General features: G+C 43.0%; 1 protein-coding gene across 2 annotated transcripts in view; it reads right to left on the bottom strand.

Moving 5' to 3' along the window:
• DAB1 (DAB adaptor protein 1) overlaps positions 1-14059 on the bottom strand; it is a 322030-nt gene extending 307971 nt beyond the window's left edge. Inside the window, exon 1 of one of the 2 annotated variants that reach the window (XM_029618406.1) lies at positions 13789-14059. The gene's annotated coding sequence lies outside the window, so the exon portion shown is untranslated. Of the gene's footprint in view, positions 1-13636; positions 13752-13788 lie in introns of those variants that run through there. The other variant, XM_029618407.1, reaches the window with a different exon arrangement.

Genomic DNA, 14059 nt, shown 5'->3' with positions numbered 1-14059 from the left:
CCAGCGGGGCAGAAGCAAGTGGGAGTCAGTCTTGCTCCCTTCACCCTCAGAGAGCCCACAGAACGAATGGCAGAGGGGCCATGGGGAGGTTGCAGAGGAGTTGGGGGGGGGGGGATTTTTTTTTCTCTGTTTTGTTTTGCATTTTATTTAATTTTTATTTTAGCTCAGCAAACCTGAATCGTGAAAACTACCCCCAGCCCCCTGAAATGAAAATGTTTACCCTGCACATGCGATTCCAGTGGTGAGTGTAAACAAATATTGAATAGCACGGGGGACAAAATTGCCCCTTTTGGAACCCGCCCAGAGCCTACACTTTTAGCTGCATTAAAGAGGGGCCCATTGCACAACTTCCTAAGCCTTTTTTCCCATAGGCCTCATTTTCTTTCTTGCCGGGGTCAGAATTAAGGAGCGGGAGATTTCCTCGGCATTACCAGATATTAATATCTCCAATTGATTGGATATGCGACTTGGCAGTGTTGTGCGTGAGGCCTGTTCCATTTAACAAGTTATGATGAATCTCCCCTAATTTGTGCATCTTTTGACTCTAAAAATATACAAACTGTGGGTCCATCATTCTAAGCCTGAGACGGCGTGTTATGTTTTAACCGACCTTGAGAGAGAGACTTCCATGGACACCTTGCTTTATATCTTGGTCAAAAGGCTTAAGAATTATCATCAGACCCTGCAGTAGTGGAGTATAGAAGAAAATAATATAAAACGGTAAAGCTAAGGAGGATGGTCCTATGAGGCTTCCTTTATGACCAATCCCTATTTTCAGTCGGAAGAACGGACAAAGGTGAAGTTAGGCGCAGAAAGAACAAGCCAGAAGGCTCTTAGCGGAAGAAGAAAAAAATAATAATCGAAAAACCACCGTAAACCATGCAACACATTTTAAATAGATGTAAAGTAAACTGATGGTAAAATTAACTTCTGCATAATGTTAGTCCATATCACATTTCAATGTCATTTTTTCATTCTGAAATGTCATATCAACATGGCATGGCCTCTGCTGAATGTTTAGTAGGTGCTAAGGGCAACCTGAAGATCAAAGATGTAGGAAAACACTAACCATAATAGCTAAGGATAATAACATTTGCAAGCTGATGGTATATACATAACGGTGCCCTGGAAATCAGCCTCTATAGAGAGGATGTATGCTTTAAAACATATTTTCAATCAGTCCCATGTGAAATTTATGCGCCTACCTTTCAAACATGATTTACAATGTTTCTCCACAAGAATCTTATGAAGGCTTTTAAAAAAAATAATTTACCCTTAAAACCATAACAGGAAAAAATTAGAAAGAAGGCAATATAGCACAAGGAGACCTTCTAGATGACCTTTAGAAACTGAAAAGAAAATTGCGTATGCAATAATGTTGTAGATAGATCAATTGGTAGCATTTAGATTCCATTAAACTGAAGCTTGTAGTGTTAAAAATACATCATTTGGATGGTAAGACCTAACTTGTACATCACAGAGAGTTTAGGGATTTTTTTTTTTAATTCGTGGAGCCGAGATATTCAGTTTTGACTTTACCTCTGGTTCATGGCAGTGTCCTTTATAAAACCTTCAAGTGTAAATTATACCATACATCCTTGGCTAGGTTTAAAGAGGGCTCTTCTCCTTACAAGGCTGTACCTGCATTACCATTTTAAAATAAATTGTAGAAAAGAGCGCGGCAATCATTGACTCTGCTGAGGCAGACATATTATACAATTCAAGCCAACTCCCTTTACACGAAGGAGAGCTTTATTGAAAAACTCAGACAGTGACATCTGAATGACCGAAATCTAATTTTCTATAGGGCTGTGCTGTTCTTATTGATCTACAGTGACACATTCATATTGTCTTGTGAAGATTTCCTGATTAAAGCAGATGGACATAATGAATATATATGCATGTATTTACCTGTGAATAAAATATCTCCCTGCTCACCCAGCCGGATATATATCTAAAGACAAGACCAAACTGCATGTCTGAGCATAATTCAGAACACCAACAACTAACATTGCACCATTTTGGTAAGCATATAATTAATTACCCTTAGATACTACTGCTCAAGACTGCAATATAATAAACTGGCTAAGCTATTAGATGGTAGAGCAAGAGTTAACCTTTGCTATTCCTTTACATTATTTTTTTGCCATCACTTTAATCCTTCCCACATCAGAAAGTTATGCGACAGCCTAAACAATTTAACCATCATCCATTTATTTAACATTTAAACAGCTTTATTTTTTTTTTTGTCTTGTTTCCCCTTCCAAGGCTGAACTTGTGCTATTGGCATTAATTATAAATCACCATAAAGGTGGCTCAGCAGTAATGATTTCAAAGGATTTACAGTAGCCCTCACGGTTGCTACTTTCCAGGGCTTAATGCATTATGGAGTGCTCGGCCAATCAGAACCTAACCAGGAGGACAAAGCTATAAAACGGAATGTTGTTCATAAGATTGCTAATGGCACCGTGAAACACCGGCTCCCTAGCTCCACGCGTGTTAATATATCGGGGAGAAACAATTATATTACTGCTGCCATGATGAAATGGGGAGGGGGGAAGGGATATAGATTATGGAAAGATCCCTAATTTCACGGTAGAGTAAATGCTAGGCCAGGAGATGAACTTGTGTCTATCAGGTCAATCTCATCTTGCCGTAGAAATAATAATGTCCTGATATACTTTATATCTCAAAAGCAAAATCAGTATAGATGGAGAACGGCCAGTTTTAAATCCCCCAGCCACTATGAGGGCAAGGGCAATAGGACACAATTCCTGAGCTACTCCTTTAATTACGGAAAGAAACGAGTTGGATAGTTGAAATACTGTTGCATTATTTGTTGTTCGAATTTTGCTCATTTATCAATAGGCTTCAATAAAAAAACAATGCACTAACTACAGACGGTAACTTTAAGACGAGTGCGCGCGCACCCATATAATCTACGTGTAGATGAGCGTGAGGTCACACAGGCTGAAATCTTAGATCCTGCGCACGTTACAAAACAGGCCTCATGCGTGTGTGTGTGCTCCTAATTTTAAGCATGTACATGCACATCTGGGAATTGGCATTTCCATGCACAAGTGAGGAAATTTTACAACATGCATGAAGGAAATGACCGGTTCAACCAGTTCTTCCACCAGTTTGCCCAGCCTATATCTAGGTCATCAAGACGCCCCTGATTTTGTACTCTGCTCTTCGAGTGCATACATGTTTTATGTGCAGAGGGAGGATAATTTTCAAAAGTATTCATGGTAGATCATTTATGCTTGAAAGTGGACGTGCGGAGATCTGAGCATTTTATAATCTGTGCAGCGGGGGCCGCATAGTTTTATAACATTCCACATAATTCTGCTCTGAAAATTTTTTGCACAATGCAAGATATTTGCACATCGGTACTTCTGCGCATATATGCGAGGTTTATAAAATAGATCGGACCCACGCATGTGCTAGATGCTGTGCATCTGTATTTTTTGGTGCACATATCTCATTTAAAAGTCACATTTAAGGGGGTCATTTTCAAAATTATTTACATGAGTAAAAAAAGAATTTGTGTGTGTAAAAGTAGACTATATTCATAGCAATTTTCAAAAGCCCATTTACATACGTAAAGTCCGTTTAACTGCGTGAAACCCAGTTTTACATGCATACATTCTTTTGGAAATTATCTCCTGTGGTTTTAAAGCATGAAGTCTATTTAACAGAGATGACCATTAGGAGGGGAATTGCAGGGAATAAAGTTTCATTTTGATTCATGTCTGGGTTTTTTTTCCATTGAGTTTTGGTTTGTTTAATGTTTATATCCATTCATTTAATTTGCCAAACTGAAATAAACATTAATTAAAGAAATACCCAACCCTTTCAGAACTGAGGCCTTATACTGAAGTAGAGCTTCCTTGGGATCTCTGCCTCTCCTGGAACTGAAACAGGGGCCTTTCCAGGTCCCCCTCCCTCTGACCCTTTGACCCTTGCTCACCTCATCCAGGGGATCTCCACCTTGACAGTAACAAGAGTGATCCCAGTTACTCTTTCCCCTCTGGCTCCTGCTGAGACCAGCTCCCATGTTTTTACAGCCATAAAACAAAATGGCACCCGTTTCAAGTCTGGCTTGCACCATTTCGTTGTCTGGCCAAATGTTTATACAGCTAAATGATAAAATAGAACCAGTTTCGGCGCTCTTTTACAACATTGCCCATCCTGTACAAGTTTACTCTCAAAGGTCACTTTTAAAAGGAACGTGTGTGCGCGCATGAACACGCATATCGGCGCACAAGCGGAAATAACGCTGCAATTTTATATCGTGCGAGCAAGTTTGCGCGTATCATTTAAAATCCCCCTGCCACGCATGTGTGTGCACGTAATCTTAAGAGGCAGCTCGAGGAAATGTCCCGCTCCTATTTCCGCTAGGGCTTGAGCGGCTTTTACGCGCGTGTGCAAGCGGATTTTAAAACATGCTCGTGCGAGGGAAAAACCAGTTTTTCCCATGAGTCCACCAGTTTGTCCAGCTGATATCGGGGTCTTCAAGACCCCTTTGGTGCTTCATATTGTAAGCCCCCACTTGACCCCAAACCTTCATGCTGTGCTAAAAAGCCCTAAAATTTGAGATCTCTAGATTTGCTCCTCATCAGGTACCTGCACGCAGATAACACATGGTTAATGGTTAATAAAACGGAAAATGTCATAATGCCTCTATATCGCTCCATGGTGAGACTGCACCTTGAATACTATGTATAATTCTGGTCGCCGCATCTCAAAAAAGATATAGTTGCGATGGAGAAGGTACAGAGAAGGGCAACCAAAATGATAAAGGGGGTGGAACAGCTCCCCTATGAGGAAAGGCTGAAGAGGTTAGGGCTGTTCAGCTTGGAGAAGAGACGGCTGAGGGGGGATATGATAGAGGTCTTTAAGATCATGAGAGGTCTTGAATAAGTAGATGTGAATCGGTTATTTACACTTTCGAATAATAGAAGGACTAGGGGGCATTCCATGAAGTTAGCAAGTAGCACATTTAAAACTAATCGGAGAAAATTCTTTTTCACTCAATGCACAATAAAGCTCTGGAATTTGTTGCCAGAGGATGTGGTTAGTGCAGTTAGTGTAGCTGGGTTCAAAAAAGGTTTGGTTAAGTTCTTGGAGAAGTCCATTAACGGCTATTAATCAAGTTTACTTAGGGAATAGTCACTGCTATTAATTGCATCAGTAGCATGGGATCTTCTTAGTGTTTGGGTAATTGCCAGGTTCTTGTGGCCTGGTTTGGCCACTGTTGGAAACAGGATGCTGGGCTTGATGGACCCTTAGCCTGACCCAGCATGGCAATTTTGTTGCAACTGTCCCTTTCCAACGGCTTCACTCTGCCTACCTCTCTTTGTTTGCTCCTCCTCTTGCTGCGGATGGACGCCTGGCTACCGCGGCGTCTGCCTGCCGTCCTCTCAAGGATGATAATTTTAAACAGCATCCATGCCTCCTGCAAGTTTTTAAACTTGTGGTTTGCTCCTTTCAGTTTTTTCCCCAACAAATTTCCTCATTTTCTCATAGTCTTTCTTTTTATAGTTTAATGCTACTGCTATAGTCTTCCTTAGTGTTCGTCCTCTAGTGATTATGTCAAATTTTATCACATTATGATCACTATTGCCAAGAGGATCCATCGCTTTTATCTCTTGCACCAGGTTCTGGGTTCCACTGAGAACTAGATCTAATATATTTCCCCCTTTCATTGGTTCCATGACCAGCTGCTGCAAGAAGAGGTCATTAATGGTATCTAGGAAATGTACCTCCCTTGCATGTCCTGATGTGCTATTTGTCCAATCAATACTACTCGAGTAATTGAAGTCTCCCATCATTACTGTTTTGCCCATTTTACTAGCTAGTAATCTTTGTTAGCATGTTGCAGTCTGTTTCCTCATCCTGACCAGGTGGGCAGTAAAATATCCCCACTACTATACTCTTCCCTTTTACCCTTGGAATTTCTATTCATTAGGATTCTAGAGTTCAGATTTTTTTTCCTGCAAAACATTTATCTTACTTGATTCTATGCCATTCTTAACATATAGTGCCACTTATGTATCAATCTTATCTGCCCTGTCACCGATATAATTTGTACTCTGATATCTACTGGGCATACTGGATGGACCATTTGGTCCTTTTCTGCCATCATTTCTGTTTTTATGTCATCCTCCTTCCACCAGGGCTCCAGGATACCTATTAAATGTATATCTTCCTTTAGTGCCATACATTCTAACTCTCCCATCTTATTTTTCAGACTTATAGCATTTGCATATAGACATTTTAAAATAATTTTATTTATATTTCTATTTTATGTACCCGCAATCTGCTTATTATCAGATGATACGAGCATGTCAGAGTCATTTTTATCTGTATGCTCTGTATTTAAACACATCTGGGGTTTTTTTTAGCTTTTACAATCACCTCTCTATTGGGACATTCTAACTTACTTGTTTTGTCAGTATCATTTGAATATACCTCTCTCCAAACTTCTAAGCAACTATTGAGCTGCTGAGTGACTGTTGGCTTTCCCCCATGTTCTAGTTTAAAAGCTGTGCCATCTCCTTTTTAAATCTTAAACCTTAGAGTAAGGGTGTCAAAATGCAATCTTTGAGGACCATAAGCAGCGTTCAAGAAATATAAAAGATCCTAAAAAGAGGAACACAGGGAAGAATATTTGGTGAAACTGAAGGAGACGAAGAAAGAAATCAAGAAAGCAAAAGGTCAGGTGGAAGAAAGGATTACCAAAGAAGTAAAGCGAGGTGATAAAACATTTTTCAGATATATCAGCGAAAGGAGAAAGGTCCGAAGTGGTAAAATGAAATTTAAAGGTGACAAAGATCAATGTGTGTAGACAGATGAAGAAATGACCAGAATATTAAACAAATTCTACAGTTCGGTATTCACTAAAGAAGACCCTGGAGAAGGCCCATTGCTAGTTGAGAAGACTGTGGATGGGGGTGAAGAAGACAAAACTCAGTTTACAGAAGAGAATGAATGGGAAGAGCTAGGAAAACTGAAAATGGACAAGGTACATCCCAGGATACTGAGGGAATTCAGAGATGTACTAGCGGGTCTGCTGAAGGGCCTGTTCAATAATTCCTGGTAATGGGAGTGGTGCTGCAAGATTGGAGAAGAGCAGTGGTGGTCCTGCTTCACAAGAGTGGGAGCAGAGAGAAGGCTGGAAACTACAAGCCAGTTAGCCTCACCTCAGTGGTGGGAAAATTAATAGAGACTGTGCTGAAGGAAAGGATAGTGAACTATCTTCAATCCAGTGGGTTGCTCGACCTGAGGCAGCATGGATTCACCAGGAGACGATCCTATCAGATAAATCTGATTGATTTTTTTTGATTGGTTGACTAGAGAATTGGATCAAGGAAGAATGCTGGATGTGATTTACTTGGATTTTAGTAAAGCTTTTGATATGGTCCCATATAGGAGACTCGTGAACAAAATGAGAAGCTTCGGAGTGGATGCCAAGATAGTAGCATGGATTGCAAACTGGTTGACTGACAGGAGACAGAATGTAAAGGTAAATGGAACCTACTCTGAAGAAAGAACGGTGTTAAGTGGATGTTACGATTCCTCCTGTAGTTGGAACTACGGGAGGCATCTCATCTTTCTCTGGAGGCCTCTCTGAAGCCGGGGTCTCGCCTGATCTGGTTGCCCAGCTTTGCTCTATGGCCTGGGAGGCCTTTGACGTCCTCGGGGCCTGCCTGAGGCCTGCTTCAGTCTCCACCTGGACTTCCTGGTTTGGGCCCCGCCCTTCTCCCTAGGGGCCGGCCCTCAGCTCTTCTCTCCAGTTATAGGGCCAGCCAGGTGTGGCTCATCTGAACTCCTCCCAGGGAGTTGCTTGTTCCTGTCCTATAAAAGGACTTCCTCTTCACTCAGTCCTTGCTTCGGCAATGGCGCTAGTCTACATAGGCTGTGTCTCCCTTGAACTTACTGATGTTCCTGCTTGCTTCTGATGTTCCAGTCCTGATGTTCCAGTCCTGATGCTTCAGGATGTGGGACCCATGCCTCCGAGAGTTCCTGCTTCTGTTCCGAGTTCCTAGACTCTTGCTTCTGATTCCTAGTTCCAACTCTGGAGGACCCGAGGGGTTTCCACTACCCTGAGCTGAGTGACTTCCCGAGCTTCTCCTGCTCTTCTCGTGGTCTGCAACCAGCCTCTGGGCTGTGTAGGGTGCAAAGGAGACAGTGTGGTCTGCGACCGTCGATTGGGGCCACCCATTGGCAATGGAATGGTAGGGCGCCTGAGGGTCCTGCTCATCCCTCTTGTTCCTGTCTTCATCCTGACCTCCTCTGTGCTTTGCTCCAAGTTCCAAGGCCTTGCTTTCTCCGCTTCAGTCCTGTGCCAACCTGACCTCCGTCCGGCCTGCCGCCTCTGCTGCTCCCTGCAGCAGGTCCGAAAGGGCTGGGAATGGTCGGAGGACTGTTCAGAGACCACCATAATAGTGTGGCCTCCCGGGGCGTGTAGGTCGGCGGAGTGGCCGGGACTTGGACCATCTTCTCCACTGCAAGGGCACACCTCACTTCTCTTCCACCTAGAGAGCCTTGGTATGCCAAACCTCAAGTGCTTGCTCGAGACTGACGCTAGCCCTAACAGTGGAGTGCCACAAGGATTGGCTTTGGGACCAGTTCTGTTCAATATCTTTGTGAACGACCTGGCGGAAGGGATAGAAGGTAAAGTTTGTCTATTTGCGGATGATACTAAGATCTGCAACAGAGAAGACATGCTTGAAGAAGTAGAAAGAATGAAAAGTGATTTAAGAAAGATTGAAGAGTGGTCAAAGATTTGACAGCTGGGATTCAATGCCAAGAAGTGCAGATTCATGCAACTGGGGTGCAGCAATCCAAAAGAGCTGTATGTGATGGGAGGTGAAAGACTAATGAGCACGGACTGGGAGAGGGACCTTGGTGTGATGATCTGAAGGCAGCAAAGCAATGTCGTAAGGCAATAGCTAAAGCCAGAAAAATGCTGGACTGCATAGAGAGAGGAATAACCAATAAGAAAAAAAGAGGTGATAATGCCCTCGTACAGGTCCTTGGTGAGATACGGCACTGCGTTCAGTACTGGTGCCGTATCTCAAAAAGGATAAAGACAGGTTAGAGGCGGTCCAAATAAGAGTAACCAAATCGGTGAGGGGTCAGTATCACTGGATGGATCATTAGGTTCTTTTCTGCCATCATTTCTATGTTTCTATAAGCTGTTCTCATTTTCAGGATATCCTTAAAGATGAGATATATTTGCATGCACTACCTCAAACGAATGCAGATTTATCTTAAGCATATTCATTAGAGATATCTTGAAAACCAGACCAGTTTGTGGCCCACAGGCATTTCAATGTGACATCCCTGTCCTAAAGGCATATGAATGAAACTTTTGTTGGCTTTTGTTGTAGTGAGGTCCATATTAAATAGGCCGGAGAGCAGCAGAAGTTACCTAGGTAAACTCATCTGGATAGCTTTAGCTGTTAACATTTAGCGGCATGGGTAAAGTCATCCAGGAAAAGTTATAACTTTATTCGAGTATGTTTAGTGAGAGACTTGTTCAGCTGAATATTTCGCTAACGTTATCCATGGGAAAGGAATCCTGTCAGTCTTGAGATTTCAGAACTCCAAATCTAGGCCTGGCAATGGGGTGGGGTAGAGCAAGATCCCAGAGACAGAACTGAGGCATGGTCTTATGCAGTTGCTTAATTTTGTTGGATTTCGCAAAGATCGTGTAGTTCATGAGTTTTTGAGACTGTATAAACTCCTTCTTCAGATGTGTGTTTTGCTGTTTTGATTTTTTTTTTTCTTTAAAGAAACTGACTCTGTTTCCATTCCATTAACTTGCATTATCAAACCTGTAGTGCTATCAAACTGATACTCATACTTTGTGATATCACCATAATTGCATTACAGCATCCGACTTACTGTATCATACTGATGCATCACAGTGATTCTTTTTACCATGGACGCTCACTGCAAATGATGGCAAACGATTACCATCATTTAACTGCTTCCATGAAAAACAACTAAAACATTTAAGTGAAAATGTCATCTTTTACAAAACCACTTTTTAATAATATGAAAGGAAGATACTTGTTCCTCCAAAAGATAACAAGCATACTTCAAGAGTGACATTATGATTGCACAGAGCAATAAGGCACTGTAAACCCAGGTCAAACATGTATCACATGAAAATGTATTTATGGTGGCTGAGCGTGCGAGATACAGATGGCATTGCATAAGAGCAGCATTGCGTACGTAATTCAGTGCGCTCGCTGGTTCTTGATCATGTCACTTACAAAAGGCCGACACCAATTCAACTTATTTATAGCAAAATTGGAAAAATAGATTTATGGATGAAATTCTTAAGCTGGGGCCCAGAAATGCAATTTTATTTCTGCCTGAGCGAGCAAAATCTGGTGTTACAGGTAAAGCACAAAGAGAATTTCTAGAGTTTGCTCTATAATGGCTTTAGTTAGATTGGACTGAAAGAAAAGGTTTCGATTTCTCCTAATAGAGAATTTATTACTTGCTGAAGCACCTTTATTGAAAATTGTTAGTGCATGGCTCATAATTATCAAGCTGAAAACACCAACGAAACAAACTCCCCTCTCCCACCCGCATTATATTTTATTTTCAGTTTTAATGCACCAAATGCATGCTACACTATTTGAAGCAACACTCATAACCACAAATTCAAGGTTTGCCATATACAAAGGAATGGTGTTTCCTCTTTATTGATATTTTAATTCCATGGGTGGGAGGGCAATATTCAAAGTAATTTTAGTGGGTAAAGAGCATTTTATCCGCATAAAATGACTTGACGGAAAATTGCCCTCCTGAGAGCTGCTAAAATTCAGTGCGGGTTCCTGCAACATGTACTTTTAGCTGAGGCTTTCCTATAGGTGAGTTAATATCAGGGAGGAAAAATGCATGCATGAATTTGAGTTTCAAGTGAACACAGGTTATTCACCCCCCCCCCCCCCCCAAATCCCCAGCCTCCACTCAGCTGTCTGCACAAACAGCAGGTACAAAGTATGCAGATGCTTTCAATGCACACACTTTGCAATGGGTAATTTTCAAAAAGAAACGTGTCGTTTCTGTTTGAAAGTTTTTCATAGAATATGCATGTTGAAGGCACGCCGGTAGTTCGCAACTATAGGCGGGCTATTTGAAAATTGGCCCTAGCCTCTAATTGCCCATGAATCGTCTATAAGCAGGGTTGAGAGGCTGATATTCCAAAGACCTAGGCTCCTAACAGAGATACGAGAACGGATCTTCCTAAATGAATTTCTCCCTCCACTCAGCACCTAAATGTAGGCACCTATTTTTACTAGGCTCCGAAATGTGCTTCCTAACAAGCAGGTCAATGATGGTGAACTCCAGTGCCACAAACAGGCCAGGTTTTCAGGATATCCACAATCAATAAGCAGGAGAAAGATCTGCCTGCACTGCCTCCATTGTATGCAAATCTGTCTCATGGATACTCATTGTGGATATCCTGCAAACCTGGCCTGTCTGTGGCACTCATGGAATGGAATTCGCCATCACTGAGCTAGGTGGAGCCAGGCTAGTGTCAGGTGGGGTAAAGTAAGTTAGATGCTCAATACTGATTTCCAGGGCTAGGCTCCTAATTCACGTTCCTAAATGTAGGAGAAGAAATAGCCACAATAGATTCAGAAGTCCACATCCAGACTGGTCATGCTACAGCATATACAGCACTATAGTTTTGGGCCACGGGGTCAGCCTGACATAAAATATTTTAAGACAAGACAAAAAAGCCAGCCTGGGATTAAGATCAAAAGGAAAAGCTAGAGAGCCAAGAGATAGGCAAGCAATCTGTTGCTTTAAATCTTAAATATGCGATTATTAAAAATTCCTCCTGCTTTTGATTTTGCAAGGTTATATATTTTTTCTGAAAAGGGAAAAACAGAAACAGCCCAGAGTAATGTCTCTGAACTGCATTTCCAGCTAATACTTCTGAGTAATTTAACAATGAGCAATGCAGAACACCATACACCAAAGCGCAATACAGAATGGCAGATGAAAACTACAAGACGGCAACTGGCAAACCGGCGCACGGGTGCACATTTGCCCACACAGGTTATAAAGTAATCTGGCCATGCACACATATGTGCGAAATTTTAAGTGGGCGCTCAAATCCCTCTTCTACCTTGCAAATCGCGGGATTTTAAAAGTGATGCACGCCCATGCCATTACCAGTTAGAAGTTTGTCTCCATTTCACCCAGTTAAGGAGAAGGGTCCTCCAAACCCCCATAGTTTAATAGCCTTCCCTCCCCCCAGTTTGCCCGTACCCTTAAAACCGCGCAGATCGGCGTCATCCATAGCAGAAGTAAAGTTACGCAGGAGGGGATCTGGGTGGGCACCCAGGCGCATAGGTATTTATGTGCATGTCTTTGGTTCAGGTCCTGAAACGCCCAAGCCCCGCCCATGCCTTTTTTTTTTTTTTGAAAACTTTGGAGATGTGCGCGCTGCAGGAGATACTGCACCTATCTGGGCAGCTTTTAAAATCAGCCCGGCGCAGGCGAGTCTGACTTATTCGCGTTTCCCCTAATTAATGAGCGCACCAGGCTTTTAAAATTCACCTTCAAGAATGCCAGCACGCATCGCACGCGTGGTTTTCGGGCAACCCAGACATAAATAAGACAAGTAACAACATTCCACACCTTACAAAATAAACTTCGGTGCACATCCAGTATTTCAGCATCTGAATAGTAACACTAAGACAGTAACAGGATTGATGAATATTAATAAGCATGCCACCAGCACACGCTGACATTCATTCTGGTGTCCCCTTGACGGCGTTAACCGATGCGCTGAACATCACCCAGTGCTTGGTGAATGGTGAACTGGGGGCACAGGGTTCTATAACCTCTAGTTGCTGATAATGCCATCAGTTCTCATAGGGATAGAGAAAATAAAGTTTAGCCACGCTAACTAGAATACACACATCTTGAGACTTTCCTCCTACCCACTCCTCTCAGGCTCCCACTCCATCAGATTCATTTGCATTTGCTGTGTAATTACATTCCAGCGGTGCTGCTGTACTGAAGCCATCCTTGAGCAATACCGTAGATTAATTAGGCAGCCTGCTCTTCACCTCCCTCATACAAATAATAAAATAAAAAGCCTAACAAAGGCAGCCTTTCCCCACAGAAAACACCAGATAACAGAGTCTTTTTTTTTTTTTCCTCCTAAATAGACTCGAGTTTGATGCTTTTCAAAAACTGTGATGATGATGATGATAACCCTGCGAATGGGGATCTCTTCTGCAGGGGCGCCTGAGAGAGAGAGAGACGGGGAGAAGGGGTACGAGGGCGGCAGCTGAGGGCAAAAGAAAAGCAGAGAGGAGAGAGAGAGAGAGAGAGAGCGCGCGCGCGCAGGAGAGAGAGACTCAGAGAAAAAGTCAGACTGAAGGAGGAAAGAAAGAGACAGTAAGAGCGGGGAGGGCAATGAAATGAGCCCTAAAAGGGGCACGTGCAGCCAGTAAGTTTAAGACGCAGGCGGGGGAGGGGGAGGCTGCCAGACTTGGCCATCAGCAGCTCCTCCTTCCTGTCCTGCTGCATCTCAAGCTGAAGCATTTACCTTCCCGGCCGGCGGCGGCGGCTGCCTCCCACCTACCTGCTCTCCTGTTCAGCTTTATCAGGAGGCCACTGATTCCGAGTTCATGAAACTGGATCAGGAAAGAAAAAAAAAAAAAAAAAGGTACCGGAGAGAAGCGCTAACCTTGAAAGAAAATGTAAAAAAAAAAAAAAAGACAAACAGCACTTTACATGTTTGCATTTCTCTGTGCCCCATGTTTAAAACCGGAGCTGGTTATTGCTTTTCCTGGTGGCAGGCCGCCTTCTTCCGTCCGTCCGCCCGTCCGCTCTTTGGCCTCTCGGACCTGGCAGAGTCTTGTGGGGGGAGGGGGGCGTGAGGTCCGCCTCCTCTTTTCCCGAGGTCGCTTCTTTCCTGCTCGGTGCAGGGGATGAGGGGCAGCGTCAGGAGGCCGCGCGCCTCAGCCAGGTCTGCCCACACCCCCCGCCTCCCCAAGAGGCCAAT

Source organism: Rhinatrema bivittatum, chromosome 10, assembly GCF_901001135.1.
Source record: "Rhinatrema bivittatum chromosome 10, aRhiBiv1.1, whole genome shotgun sequence".
Classification (NCBI taxonomy): Eukaryota; Metazoa; Chordata; class Amphibia; order Gymnophiona; family Rhinatrematidae; genus Rhinatrema; species Rhinatrema bivittatum.
Note: the sequence above shows the minus strand (reverse complement) of the source record. Positions and strands in the feature narration are given on the sequence as shown.